General features: G+C 38.0%; 1 long non-coding RNA gene across 1 annotated transcript in view; it reads right to left on the bottom strand.

The window, feature by feature from the left end:
- Positions 1–3,840: 3,840 nt before the first annotated feature.
- The window catches only part of LOC130602510 (uncharacterized), a 38,073-nt gene continuing 25,915 nt past the window's right edge, over positions 3,841–15,998 (bottom strand). The window contains exons 2-3 of the long non-coding RNA XR_008972920.1: positions 5,096–5,334; positions 3,841–4,195 (exon numbers count right to left, since the gene is read on the bottom strand). This is a non-coding gene — a long non-coding RNA (uncharacterized LOC130602510). The remainder of the gene's footprint in view (positions 4,196–5,095; positions 5,335–15,998) is intronic.

The raw sequence follows: 15,998 nt of genomic DNA, 5'->3' as shown, positions 1-15,998 counted from the left end.
TTTTCTCATAGTAGAGCTGAAATAAACTATCTGCATTTTGAGGCCCTTAATTATTAAAACTCCTTTGTACCCTTCTCTGTGTTCTCTCATGACTTTCCTTTCTTTGCCCCAAAATTTCCTTTCCACTTTAAAATCACTTTGACAACTGGAATCTGAGCATGGCCCAAAGCTGTTAACGTTCCCAGCAGGTCATGAAGGCCTGTTTGCAGTTACTGGGTATACTTTCTGCATGCTCTTTTACTTTAAACAAAATATATGCAAGCATTGTAATATTTCTGTCTTTGAAACACAAGAGAACTTTTTGCTTTCTGTGAGATCTTAATCATAAATTGGTTTCTTGGACAGGAATATTCTCTTGGCATTAAGCAACAGTGAAGAGCTTTGCTTTCACTTCAGGCTGCTTTAGAATATTTCAAAGGCTACAGGAAATATTCTTTCTAAGATTTATGCTCTATCTTAATTGTGCTGCAGTATTTCCAAAACAATATTGAAGGATGTTCTTTTGTGGATAGCTAGGAACAAAAATATCTTGTTTAATTTTTGAGCTATGTATACTTTCTTGGCAAAGATTAATTTGCTAGATGGATAGAAGACAGCTTTTTTGCTCCAAGGAAGGTTTTTACTCTAGCAGATTGAATTTTGTTACCAGTGCAAGCTTTTTAGAGATTGGGTTCAATTATAAGAAATAAAACCAGGAGAACTGATATTCCTCTGGTTATTTCCCAGAGACTGTTGGTGTGACAGGCTTTTTGTAACTCTTTGTCATGCAAGGTATCCTAATGTTTGTCCTATATTTCTCATTTTTGGAAAGGAAACCAATCCCAGCGTCTAATACAACTCAGCCTGGAAAAGGTGAGGAGCAAAGAAGAAAGATTTTTGGCAACCCTATCTTCTCCTGTCTTGTATGATGTTTTTTCTTCTCTTTTTGTCTACTGCAACACTAGCTATAAGAATAGAAACATAAGACTCTTTCTAGAAGCCTGATGAAAAGATACGAATCATCCAAAAGAACGCTTCCATCAGACCTAATGTTAACTTTTGTGCAGAAATGTGGCAAGAAGGAGGACTGGCAAGCCAGGAGAAGGGAGATCTCTTATGATGTTGGGCTTGGAGAGTTGGAATTAACTGGCATTTGTATGCTTCTAGAAGATGGGAATTCGTTACTGCATAGAAGTATTTTATGACAATTCATTCTACTTTCAGAATAGTTTTCAAGATGCAGGGCTTTTTTTGTCACAACATTGTGGCAACTGTGAAACATGGTTTTACTTGGTTTTTTGGTGTTTGCTTTTAAGAATGCAATAGTATCTAGATTTATCCAAATGGATACTTTCTTTTCTCTTTGTTGCTGACACTGAACGTGGCAGTTGATTTTGATTTAATTGATGGTGTAATTCATCTAATAGCAGTCATGCAGTATTTCCTGTGATCTTAGATTTTGTTTAACTTTCCTACTGTCATTTCAAATATCAGCATTATTATTATTAAATTCTGAGATCTTTTGGAGAGATTGTATGTTGAGCTGAAGTGCAAGTTTACTTAAGAATGAAGATAACAAATTACATACTATGAATGTATTTGTTGCATTGAATTCCATCACTTCATAGTATTTGTGCACCAGTTACACTCAGCAAATTAAACTGAGGTGAAACTCCTCTGGTCATGGTCAATGCATCCTGGCCAGATGTGTACAGCTAACATCCACTCAGTGACAGTCATTCTTGTCTCCACATATATATGAATGCATCTTCTTGTCATTAAGATGACTCTTATTCCAAAAGAAGTTGGCTCCTTTGCCACAGCCATGTTTCTCCCTCCCCCAAAATGTGCAAAATGACACATTTCTCTCACCACTTTTGTGTTAACCACAGACCCTCACTCACATACCCTCACTCATGCACTTCTGTGTGGCATGCAAAAGGGCGTTTTTACAAATCAGTGGATCCTCTTAAATGCACCTTTTTGAAATAAGCTTCACCTTAATATTTGCACAGCACTTTCTACAGAGCTGATACTGACGTACCCATGAGTACAGCTGGGACCACGGTGGCAAGCTTGTACTTGCTTTCGGTTCTCCTGTATTGAATTTGGTTGCAAACCGGCTGTTTTTCTTCCTTTAAAACTGGGCTGTAGGTGCTTTACACACATCTACTGTGAACTTCTGGCAGTCTCTGAAACTCTAATGCTGATAGGCTGTGTCTGTCACATGTGCAGAAGCAGAGTACAAAGAAACATGTAATATATAATAAAAAATACCTATTTCTAAATGTATTGAACATCTAACATGCAACATTTCTGACTTAAAATGAATCTTATAAAGCAGAATTGATAGCTTGTTTGTGTGCTTGTGAAATGCATAGTTAAAGAAGACTCATTTTCCTTCCTCTTGTCTCCTTTTGGTTCTGATAAGAGAAAAAGCCCATATTTAAAACAAAGTGTGGTGGTTATAAATGAAATGTGGGCTTATGCTGACAAACACACTTAAAAATTGTCAAATTATGTTTACACTTATTTAACTGCAAATTTCTGTCTATAGAAGAATTTAAATGTTTTCAGTCAAGATCTGGTTTTCCAGCCCAGACGAGTTGGAAACACTGTCCTCTCCAAAACAAATATCTTTTTTCTAAATTTGACCTGCCTTTAAGAATTTCCAAATAAGCAGCTATTTGTCCTGTTTCTGGTTTCAATCAAAACCAAACCCAACACATTTATATTTCATAATGCTGTAAGTGAAGTTACTACATTTTCTTTGTCTGTATGAAGTTGAACACAACATACTAATCTTAAGTTGCAAGGATACAAGCCAGAAACAGAGAACCCAGAAACTGTTGCTGCACATGTAAATCAAAATTGGCAAGGTCTAGAGTTCTAGCATATGGATTTGCTCCAAAACTTTTAATACTGCAAAACAGACTTCTTAGCTAGGAATCCCAAAGATGCTCAAAGAATTAAACATTTAGAGAAAGGAAAGACTGTACAAATATTTACTTACGGTTATTATTATTGTGGTACTTTCAGATCCAGGCCTCCAAACACTTAATAGACATACTTAACTTTAGTGGGAGTACTTCCACTGAGTTAGTAGAAATATTCATTGGCTTAAAGTTAGACACAAATGTGTTTGCAGGACTGGAACTTTATATGATTGGTATTAAATTCACCTTCTAACTGTAGCTTTAAAGTTCATTTCATAATGGGTCTCACAGGGAAGCAAGCTTAGAAATAATATATGGTCCTGGAAAAATATTTTGAGTTCATAAATAATATGATAGCGGATATTTTCAAACTTTGGAATAACTTTTCCATTGAGGCAGGTTTAAAGACTGTTTAAAAGAAATATGAAGCTTGACTTAAACATTGGAATATATTGCCAGAGGGAAGAGAGTATACATTTTCATTTTTATGAATTAGGTTTTGCTGAATTATCTTATTTACTGCCATCCTATTTGCATTTGCAAAGGGCTTATTTTGCAAAACACAAGAAGAGAAAGGACAATTCATGCCTAAGGTGTATTTTTATCTTCTGTGAAAATTTCTCATGTATTTCTTGAATCATAGAATCATAGAATAGTTAGGGTTGGAAAGGACCTAAAGATCATCAAGTTCCAACCCCCCTGCCATGGGCAGGGACACCTCACACTAAACCATCTCACCCAAGGCCTCGTCCAACCTGATCTTGAGCACTGCCAGGGATGGAGCATTCACAACCTCCCTGGCCAACCTATTCCAGTACCTCACCACCCTAACAGGAAAGAAGTTCCTCCTTATATCCAATCTAAACTTCCCCTGTTTAAGTTTTAACCCGTTATCCCTTGTCCTATCACTACAGTCCCTAATGAAGAGTCTGAGATTTAGGTGTGCTCACATGCTATATAAATGATAGAATTCAGTATGACAGGGTCCAAGTTACTTACTCTTGCTTTTTGCCCTTTGTATTGTTAGTAACAATGAGGTAAAGTCTGTAAAACACCATCAGGTCACAAGTGCCAGCTGCCCAGGTAGAAATAACTGAATGTAAGTGCAGAGTAGTAGTACATAGGGCTCAGCATGCCTCTGTACTGAAACGAAACACCACTCATAAAACTGTAGTGAATGGAAAAGGGTAAGGGGGGCCATAATCCTCTCACTGTGCTGTATGTGAAAGCAGGATTTGATCTGGAGCTTGCAATGCGGTGCTGAAAGCTGAAGGAGGTGCCTGAGAAAGAGAAAAACCACAGGAAAATGACAGCAAAGCCCTCTTTTATAGGACAGAGAATTATAGGTCAGCTGAGAGGGATAGTGGAGCACTGAGCTATAGAAGCATTTGGGAAGACAGGATGTGGTACTAACAGTAAGTCATCTTTTTGGGTAAGGTTAGGTGTTGTTTTTCAGATGATTAGCAATTTTAGGCCACAGTTAAATTTAAACTTTCATGACTTTTCTATGAGTCCAAGTGGAATGTCTTTGCATAGTTCAGCTCCACACATTACTAACAAACTTGACAGCTTACACCCAGGATATATTTTTTGTCTGCTTGAGGAGGTACTTGTGGAAAAGCCATAAAATGTAAGAAGGAAGAAAAATGTTAGAATTTTATAAAAGCTATTATAGAAATGATGATAATTAAAAAAAAAAAAAAAGACCAAAGGATATCTTCTCCATAGGCTTCATTAAATAATTCTGGGAATATTGCATAAAACATGATCTTTTTCCATTATAACCTCTGAGACGGCACCATAAGGACCACTGGCATATGCAATCTAGTCAAAACATTAGAACCCTTTTAATGTGGTCACTACCTTACATTTAGAAGATAAGGTTTTCTAATGTAAGATTTAGAACAAACAAAAATGACAGATGGTGTAAACAGACTAAAATTTCTGTGTTTGTCTAGAGTAGGACTGCCTGAGCAATATAGAGGGGCAACCATAAAACTTTTCCTCTAGGACCTCTTTCCAAGTATAAGAAGCACTCTGAGGTCAGAAGAAATAAGTTCAAAGGGGGTTAAATGCCATGCAATGCTTAGGAAATTACAGACAGTGTTGTCTAAATTAAACCAAACACTTCTCCGTTCTCTGGGGTGTCACTAAAAGGTGCAAAGATTGTTTAATGCTACCTTCCTTGCCAAGACACGAAATGCTGTACAGCTAGTTTCCTAGGCTGTGAGAGTATTTCTTGGCCACATGTCTGACAAACACAAGAACTGGACTCTGCACTGACACAGATCTACTGGACGTGCTTCTATTATCCTTCAAGCCACTTCACTGAAGTGACACAAGCTTCCTCAAAAATCTGTTCCAAATCCAGCCACTTGGTTGATCAAACCTCTGCATGATGCATTCAGGATCTTTCCTCCTAGGAGAGAATGAGTAATGGTATGACGAGGATTTGGGAAACTGAAGTCTAAACACAGTTTCTTCTTTAGTAAATATGTTCTTTTGGGTTTTTTTTTGAGTAATTCTGTGACTCCCATAACAGAGTTTATGAGATTTATAGGCTTTCATCTAACAGAGATATTTACATTTCTGAATTCATAGCAACTTTGTAGTTTTCACTAGTTGATAAATTATTACTGAAAGGTACTTATTTCACCTTCTTGAGGTGGTATACAATTAAAGAACTGTCATTTTATATCTTTGTCATTTATATCTTTAATATTTTGCCTATATTTGCCTATATTAATGATTTGATCCAGATTTGCATATTTTGTAATGTCACTGATTAACTGTCATTCAATGCCAGTGAAATCTGTGAAGTTCCATAATTGATAAAGTCATCCCAACACTGCTTTATTTGAATGCATTTTCTGTAGCAAAATGTCCTGATTTAGGGAGCAGGTATATTTTTTGGCTATGGCTATATTAGCAACCAGTGCAATAGAGTTGGATCTGCAGAATGAAACACCGTGCAGAGGATTCAAACTTAACATCCCATGGACTGAATGCTGATTAGAAATTCAAATGCATTAGATGTGCTCTTAGATAATCTCCCATCTAAGCTTCACCTGGAAGGATGTCATTTTGCATATTCCATAGCTTTCCCTTGATGCAAACACAAGTGGGTGCTATGAAGAGATCCATTTCACAAGTGCACTCCAGATTGGCACTGAAGTGCCAAAGAAGATAAAGTTCAGAGATGCAGGATTAGCCACTCAGACCTTACTTTGGAACACTGTGTATGAGGCCTGAGAAAGGTCTGTGTGAGCTAATTCTAGTGGAAATACACTTGGGGTCCAAACAACACTGTGGGGTTCCGCAGCTCATTAACCCACCATTCTCATTAGTGCTTATTCTTCAACTAGTTTTTTCAGTCTTCTCTCAACAATATGTTCTGCCATGGGATCCAGGCTGACATGCCCTTAAGCAACTGCCAGAATAACAGTTTTATTTAACATGCAGGTGGAAGAATCAGGTTCTAAGGGAAACATCACTGAGTTTTGCAGAGTGCATGTTCCAGTCATCAGCTGAACCCAGATTTGACTTCAACTCTTACCTTGGAAAACAAACCCATCTTTCTTTTTAATACAAACACTCGTAAATTGTGTCTAATCATACTAATGAAGAATACACTTACTGTAGTCTTGTAATTTTTTACTTTCCAGGTACCACAAGATTTACAAGAGATGATGTTATGGGCCACACTTATCAAATAAATTAGTAGCTGAGTAACAAATTATTCTTGTCTCACTAAAGCTTGAGATACCAGAATACTTGGGTATTAGTTTCCTTTGCTTATATTTGTTTCAAGAACTTTGAAAAGTTAACATGTTAAACACTATGCAAAAGTAAAGCTTGCAGGAAGAGGTAATATTTTTTATTAGATCAACAACTAATTGCTTCACATTAGATCAAACAGAAAAAAGGGATAAGATTTGGGATCAGACTTTCTTCTCCAGGTCATTACAATCATTGGTTTGAGCCCTATATTTTGTTTTCCATGGCATTATAAAAGCTTTACAGAAGCAGATGTGCTGCAGATTTCATGGGTGAAACTCTTAGTAATGGGTACTTACTTTGAGTAACATAGCGATGTTACTTAATAATAATACACATAATTGAGCAATATAGATGTTGCTCAGTGACCTTATTTTCAGCAAAAGACAAATATTGATGATTCTGCTGAGGTTTTCATGATCTATGACTGTGCAGAGCACAGATTTAGGTGCTCAATTCCATCAAAGAACCCAGAAACAAAGCCATCATTTTTGAACTATGAATTAAAATAAATGGAGATATATTAATCCTTTGAAAAACAGATTAGTTTCAGGTATCTCACCATGCAACTGTACAAAGAACCTGTCTCATAAGCTAAGATATTGGGGAAAAATAATCTGAAACATACTGAATTCAACAGAAGGAAACAATACTAGTAATGGAAAAGGACTGTTTGTAGAGAAACAGTAACACTGAGAGATCTTCTGTAATAAAGAAGAGACATTTCTCTGTGTCACCAGAAACTTTATATAATTACTTAAACAGAATAGACAGAGTAAAGGGAGAATAAAGAAAGAGAAAAGTGGGTAGAGTCTGGTGAAGACTTCATGAGATATCTTTATGAAGAAGATCTGCTGATCCATCATCAACTGAAGAAAGGATATAAACAGCCTAAATAAATGAAAGACTAGAAAATTCTAGGGCTAAACTGTCTTCACTGTATTCATATGAGTAGCCTTTTGAAATCAACAAAACAAATACTATGAGCAAGCCAGACACAGTTCGACCTTCAAGAAGTATTTGTATGTGCATCTTTGATTTCCTCAGGCAGTGTGCTTCACCGAGTCACTGGGCTGGGACTCAGAAATGCTACTGATAGTATTTCCAGTTCCCTGGCGCAGAATCTTGAACATGCTCATTTCCCTGCACACTTCCATCCCTTTTCTTTCTTATTTATTTAGTTTGGAAACCCTTTGAGGGAGAAACTTATTCTTGCTGTGCAAAAACACTTAGCCAAGGACGCATTTTTGAAGGGAATGTCTAGGTGCAGTTTTAACGCATCAAAACACATTGAATACAACCATTTAAAATACATATTCACAGTACAGGCTACTTGCCTTCACATCATCAGTTAGGTCTAAATTCCGTTCCTGCTGCTTTAGGTTTGTTTGGGTTTTTTGTTAGTTCGTTTGTTTTTTTTTAATTTTAATCATGAAAACACACCTTGAGAAGGGTTATGCGCATCCAAGAGGGGGATCTTTGGATTAGCTGGATTTGAGTAAAACACAGTAACTGCTGTACTTAGGCACAGCTGTAGCTTTCCACTATAATTTTGTCTTGTATTCTGTTATCAGCTTACTGTTATATTGAAAGAGCAGGTTGGTAATAGTGCACTGTAGATAATTAGGCAAAAAGCAAACTTGCCCAGGTCATTTATGAAGTTTAAGATCCTATTATGAATGTCCCTCAAATATTCTGTTAATATAACTCATTTTTTTTTAACCAGAATTACCACATGGCCTTGGATAGCTGGGGTTAGCAGTAAGCAGCATAAAATACTGAATCTTGAAGAAAAAGGTTGCTTCATCAGCCAAATGCACAAAGCAGGAATTCCCAAAGAGGCTCAACGATGTATGAAATAATGGGGGATTAATTTTTCCTAACAGCAAGCTGACATATGTGTAGAGCAGCATATGTACTCAAAACACTATGAAAGGGAAGAATTTCTTCAAAAGTCTACATTTTGTTCTTAAAACACCATTTCTTGCATAAAATCTTTTTGCAGCTCTTCTGTCAAACAAGTTCATGAAGCATAATGAAATTTACTTTTATAGTGTAATGTGCTGATGACAGCCACCTAATCAAATGGTGAGTGTTTGAAGACGGCTTTTATTAAATGTCTTATGCCACATTGGGATGACATTATTTGGGCAATGACACGAAATTAGAAAAGTCAAGGTATTCTAGTTATATTTACAGTTTCAGTGGGTTTCTCTGGAAGTTGCTTAAGTATCAAATGTAGTGAGCCACCTTCTCTTACTTGGAGTCATGGTGGGATTCACACCTTACCAAAACCTCATTTGATTTCAGGTCCATTTTCTTCTTCTCGACCTCTGAGTGACCCCATCTGCTCACACTACCTTATCTTTCCTGCATGAACTTTCCTCTGACCCAGCTATCTCCATCCAATACAAAATATGAGCTTCTCTCTGCACCTTGCCTTCTAGCATTTCTCAGTTCCACTTACACAAAACATTTCCTAAACTGAACTGCTGGAGAGGGATTCTTCATGCCATGTAAGAAGGCTGGAAGGGCATCAAAGGGCCCTGAAGTATTGTATCTGGTGAGGGATCTATTCCAGCACTTAATCATCTTACATACCCTTGTGTCTGACCTGAGTTCCCCACACTGAAGTTTAAGCACATTGTATTTTTTCTCAGTTTCCAACAAACACAAAGAACAATTTGTTTCTATCCTTTCCATGGCAGTCTCTACATACTTAAAGACTGCTCTCCCATCTCTCCTCAATTCTCTCTTCCCTGGACTAAACAAACCTTATCCTTACAATCTCAGATTTTTAAGACTTTTGATCATCTTTGCTGCTTCCCTCTGGCTCATCAATTTCTTAAAATGGGCTGCCCAAGCCTACGGCATAAGGCTCCAGACGAGGTCTTGCCAGAGCTAACTGGAAGAGTTACAATGCATACATTTTAGGTGTCTTACACATTTTTATGCATCTCTCATTATATTCAGTTTGTGATCTACTGAATCTCCTAACTGTTTTGCCCAGAAAGGCCATCTAGCTGTTTGTTCTCCCTCTTTCAATCATGCAAATCAGTATTTCAAAGCATACTACTTGTCCTTATTGTACCTAAAGCATACTTGTCCTTATTGAAACATTACATATTCATGTACTATTTCAGTAATAAAGAAAATTAGGTTTTTTTCAGCATCTAAATCACTTGTAAAAATGGTGAAATTATTGATTTAAGAAAAGACCTTTCTAAACACACTTAATGCAACTTCTATTTTGACAGAACAACATTAATAACTATCCTTTGAATATGATTTTCTAACCAGGGTTCTATTCACCAGGTTATTAGATTTCCTTTACTATATATCCCCAAGTTGCTTATATCATCTACGACCAAATTAAGATAGGCCATTTACTACTTCTCCTGTATCCACATGGCCAATTACTATGTCACAGAAGAAAATAAGGTTAGTGCTACATCACTTGTTCTTTATAAGCTCATCCTGCTAATTACTTATTATCCTACAGCCTTCTAGTGATTACAGTGTTTAAATACCTGTTTTGATATATTTCAAAGAACAGAAGTTCACTCAATCCATCTCTTTATAATAGAGGGACATTATGTTTCTTTTTCTATGAAAACAGGGGGAACGGCATATGTTTGAAGAATCCCCTTGACTCCCCTTGGTAGAAGCCATGATAAGAACAATACCAGAGGCCATGGCAGAAGGGCACAGATGGGCCTGGGTGATTATACTGAAGACTCTTCAGATGACACTGCTACATGTTCAAGACATATAAAAAATGTATCATACAAAAACCACTTCACTTGTGGCCTGCCCAGCCAAGGCTGAACAAGCATGACAAAGCTGACCTCCCCTGTCACTTACTATCCTTTTCTTTATAGTGTTAACCCCAGTAATGGGCTTGTTAAGTGATACTTTACAGTTTGAGTGCCTTTCTTAATGGGATCTTAATGAACTGGCTTCTCCTAGTCAAAACACCATGCACTGAGACAAGTGTAAATCATTTTTCCCTGTACAGATGCTCAGTGTCTCTTGTCATACTGAGTTTCATAACTCCTCATGCTGCATGATTCCCCCTTTTCATCACTACAAAACACAGGTGCTATGTGCTTATCACTTTATTCATTTTTCCTCATCATTCTGATAACATCAATTTCATTCTTCATGCTACCCAGCAGCTCCCCCCTGCCCCACCACATGATACTGTGTCAATGATAAACCGAAAAGCAGCAGCAGTGAATCACCCCATGCAGCTGCGTTCACACCTCTCTAAAAAGCAGTTTGGGGAGTGGCTGTGAGCAGGCACCAACCTGCCTGTCTTTTAGTGATGTGGGCGACTTGTGGACACCTGCAGCCAGGCAGCCTGCCTGGATATGCCAGTGTTGCGTTAACTCACTTTGGGTGCTCAGGCACACAAGAGCTTTCATGCTCCATTAAGCACTGCCCAATCATATCTGGGCCCATGTTTTCAGGTTCATTGTCTGCACACACAATGAATTTGGTCTTGAAGACAGCCTCAGAGCTCTGCCACACAGACAGTGTGGATAGGTCTAATGATTTCCTTGTGGCATTTGAGCATGTTGTTGTAATTCATTTGGAAGTATGCAAGGATTCAGACCAAATTCCTTATGCATGCAAGGATTCAGATCCAGTTCACCCCGCATTATTGGTGTGAAGGACTGAGTAACCACAGAAACAAAAAGCCATGGATATAAATTAAAATATATACTAGCTTTATATATTGTGGCTTCATAAAAAATATCACTAATGATTGCACTATTTTTTGTTCTACCTAAATAGTTTTCTGCTTGAACATTTTGCAAATAAGAATCCTTCTTTTGATGTAAGAATATGCTGGATTGCTGAAGATTTTTTTAATAGGGAGATAGAGACCAGCTGTTGATTCTTGAACAGGATGCATATATTAAACACCTGGATCTTCATCTTCATAGACAGCACTGCAGTAAGAATGAGTTATGCAGGGATGAAGTCAGAAGGGTAATAACATTAGGTGTGATAAAGCAGAAGACAATAAACAAAATCCTCATAATAACATTAAAACCATGTCATAAATGGCAACAAAAGAAAAAAGTCATGAGGAACGTATTACCTATTTAATAAGTCCTTGGCCATATTAAAAAATTGAATGACTAGTAGAACTTAATTACTTACCCAGCAGTCTCAGTGTGAAAGTAAAGGATCTTTTAGACTTGCCTATGCAACCAGAGAGAACTTGTGTAGAAATAGGATGTAGAGATTTAACATTAAAGATGCCATGTTTTACTTTTCCCCAGATGTAACACAAATTGCTCTGCCAAATATTTTCTAATGAGCATGTCAGAATTCACCTCTTACTGTTGTTTTGTGGCTACAGAGAGATGCTCATCTCAACACATGTATAACCCACGGAGTGTATAGTGAAGCAGACTTAGGCTCTTAACTACTGTTCCTCGTTCATCCCTTCACAAATCCCCAGAGAAAATGGAATGTTCTCTGCCTTGAGTCACAGTTTTTCCTTCTCAGTTTTGCAACATATCACAGGGGATTTTCCAGTTCTTTTGGGATGTCTTGTCTTTGGCTCCAGGCTTTCCTAATCGAAGACTTCATTAGTCTCCAGTAAGGGGCATAAAATTTCAAATACATGAGAACTGTATTACTATGCCTAAGCTCTTTGCTACATCTATGTGCATATATAATGTGTTCCCACTGGACTTACATTTTTGTGTTGACATAAGAAAGAAATCAGGCAACTGCATGTCTTCATTTGCAATCTTTGAACTGCTCAGCTTTGTGCCTGCATTGATACTGTGTCCAAAAATGCAGATAATGATTTGATTGCTGGCAAAATAAGGGGTCCTTTTTGAGTCCCCAGAACTCCAGATTACAAGTTATGCTTACTTGCATAAGGGCTGCAGGGCCAGATTTATTCTGTACCTGAATTAGCCTGTTGCCAAAATAACCCAACTTACTATAAGATGTATTATTTCCTCAGAGTAGGGGAGAGGGGAAATTAAAGTCAATGGGAAGCTTGTTTGTAGACTAGTCTAACATGAGCCATTAAATGAGAGAAACAGACACACATAACCTTATCTCAACCATTCAATCAATATGTAATTGCACTCATAATTAGAGCCTGTGAATGAGTAAGGTTCCTTCAGCCACTCCTCATGGGTTTGGGAAATAGCAAGATTGTGTTTTTTCCAGAAACCTATGCCAACATCTGTTTTAGAAAAGTAATTTTTAATTTTTTATCCTTTTAATCACTTTTGTTGAGCTCAAGCAACCTGAAGGAACAACAAGCTTAACTAAGCATTCAAAGCTAAAACCAAATGAGTGCAGGGATTCTTCAGTGGCTTCCCCAGCTCTGTTTCAGATATGCTGCAGAATGGCTCTCAAACATCTCTTTCCCTTCCCAGGCTTCTCAGAAGACCCCCCAGGGCAGCGTCTATCAAATTCTGGGAAGAGAGGTAATACAGATAGCAAAGAAGAGAAAAAAGGCAGGAGAAAAAGAGCAATGAAATGAGATCCATGAAGGAAAGGTCAAGCAAAGACTATATAGTCAGGGATTGTTTTCAGCAGCTGCACTGAAGTATTGGGATTAAATACTACAAAATCATGGACGTATCTTTTACCTTCTCACTAAGCCCCTGAGATAGCAATTGCCAGAGGTAACAGTCCACTTCCCCAGCCTTTAGTATCTCCACAGTAAGTTGTTGACCTGTATTCCTGATGGTTCTTTAAAAGGAAAAGGTATCCTTTAGGGAGAGATGAATGTAAAATTTCTCAGGTAGCAGTCGTTTTCCAAAAAATAATTGCACTACAGCATTGCTGCAGAACATAGATCAATATGAGAGCAGACTGATTGCAAGCACATCTACTCACAATTCATGGAATCATAGAATGATAGAATAGTTAGGGTTGGAAAGGACCTTAAGATCATCTAGTTCAAACCCTCCTGCCATTGGCAGGGACACCTCACACTAAACCATGTCACCCAAGGCCTCCTCCAACCTGGCCTTGAACACCACTAGGGATGGAGCATTCACAACTTCCTTGGGCAAGCCATTCCAGTGCCTCACCACCCACACAGTAAGGAACTTCCGCCTTATATCCAATCTAAACTTCCCCTGTTTAGGTTTGAACCCATTACCCCTTGCCCCATCACTACAGTCCCTAATGAAGAGTCTCTCCCCAGCATCCCTATAGCCACCCTTCAGATAGGGAATGAAGGAAGCACTATTTCCAAGCTGTTAATTCATTGCCTATGAGCAATTGCAACCCCTATTTGCCTGTCAGACTTCCACATGAATAAAGCATGATTGGGAGACACTCCTGATCCCCTTGCTTCTCTCTCTGTGAAGTATGAGAGCCCTGTTCTTGGATGCTAATACTGTTTTTCCAGACAGCCAGTCCACAAGCAGGGGTTCAGAAGTCAGAGAAGACTTTAGCAGGGGCACAAAATGGTTTAAGACATCAAGAGCAGCCAGCCATTTACTGGACAAAGGAAAAAACAATGTTGAGGTAAGAAATGCAGAAAGAGAAAAAAGGAAAGAGGAAGAAAAAAGTAAGTCAGTCACAAATTTTCACATGACTAAAGCAAATAGCTGGAAGTCCAAGGTCCTAGGATCTATTGAGAGCTTTGCTGAAGACTGACCTAGGCTCTCTCCCTTTGTATCTGTGCAAGTTTCAGGGTATAATTCCCGTTATATCACTTACCTGTATTTCAGGCATGCCAGAGGGATTTAAATAGTTGGAAGGAAAATATCTGATGTGTGCTAAATTTTATCATTATTAGAGGAGATTAGATGCTGCAGATAAAACTCATCTTTCTCCTTCAGACTGTACCCCTGTAAGTGCTCTGCAGTTGTGTCAACCTTACCCAAAGACTAGCTTCGTGGCCCATCATTTTAACTGATCTGTAGCAGCTTTATGGTTAAGGCACTCCACAGCTATTTCTTATCTCTCTGCCACTAACAAAATACAAATTTCACTTTGTCTTAGCTCCTGATTTATAGAATTAAAATGTTCCTAAGGCTCATTATGAAGGTCAGCCCATTTATGATGTGTTCACACAGTACATGTAGTGCTGTATGTAGGGGAAAAAAAAACAACCCAAACATTCTGACCTAAACAATGTGTTTGTGAGGCTGAAAAAATAGATCATCAATCTCCTACTCCTGTCCAGCACCTACATTCCCTGTTACTGACACAGATGATATCTCTGTCTAAAATTTCATGAGAGTGCATTAGAAAAAACCTGAACAAGACTAACACATACCAGAGACTGAAGTAATATGCACAGTTATCTTGATGGAAAAGAAAAAATAAACACAATTATCTGAATAAAGCCAGAACTTGCAATACTTAGATAGGAAACATACCAATTTTGATTTGAATGATTTACCAATTCAGTGCTCGTATATCTACTTAAGCTGTCAAAACATTACATGCTACGGAATATATTATATATGTTAGATGGGTCAGATCTAGGCCACTTCCTTCCCACATACAAAATTGGAGGTGGTTAAGTAGGGCACAGATTTTAAGCTTGTTCATGGCCTCCCATAATCCTACTCTCAACAAGTCCTGTAGTAGGAGCCAAAAGGCAACAGAAGAAATAAGAATGAATAATTTATATTTTTTGTTATTATTGCCTATCAGCCTGATGTTCTCAATGCTTCCCTCTGACAGAAGTCCTTAAACAGCCAGGCATGATACGGAGCAGATGACTTAATTATCTGACCACATATCAGGCTCTCCAGAAGTTGCCTGGGATTCTCATGCACTTACAACATGTTGCTGCAGTCTTTACCACTGTCACCCCAGACACCAGAAGTATTAGGTTGACTTGATCTACTGCTCTCTAATCTGCAGACCAGCTGGCTTTTGTACATGAGGTTGTGGAAAAGGGAGGAAATAGGATTCTGTGAAACAGAGGCAAATTACATCTCAGTAGGGCTCAGTGTTGAAAATAAGAATATAAGAAATACTCTACTGTGCTGGACCAGTATTCTGCCTCCACCAGTGGCCAGGAGATGCTATTCAGGGAGGGCATGCACTTTTGGCTGCTATCTCCTTACTACTTCTCTCATGTGTGCAGCTACTGATTAAGGAATTCCTGTTTATTTTCTTTAATACAGTATTGGACTGGTATTCCAGGAGTTTCTAATTCCTTTTAACCTCTGCTGAAACTATCTGCCTCCAAAATCCACAGTGACAAATTTCTGAACTTGACTGCCTGCTGTGTGAAATGATATTTATCTTCACCTGTGACACCTAGTTTTATTAGTGAAGGACTTGGTGAGT

Source organism: Pezoporus wallicus, unplaced genomic scaffold (assembly GCF_028554395.1).
Source record: "Pezoporus wallicus isolate ANWC-B61680 ecotype Strahan unplaced genomic scaffold, APGP_CSIRO_Pwel_v1 contig_5352, whole genome shotgun sequence".
NCBI classification, from domain to species: Eukaryota; Metazoa; Chordata; class Aves; order Psittaciformes; family Psittacidae; genus Pezoporus; species Pezoporus wallicus.
Note: the sequence above shows the minus strand (reverse complement) of the source record. Positions and strands in the feature narration are given on the sequence as shown.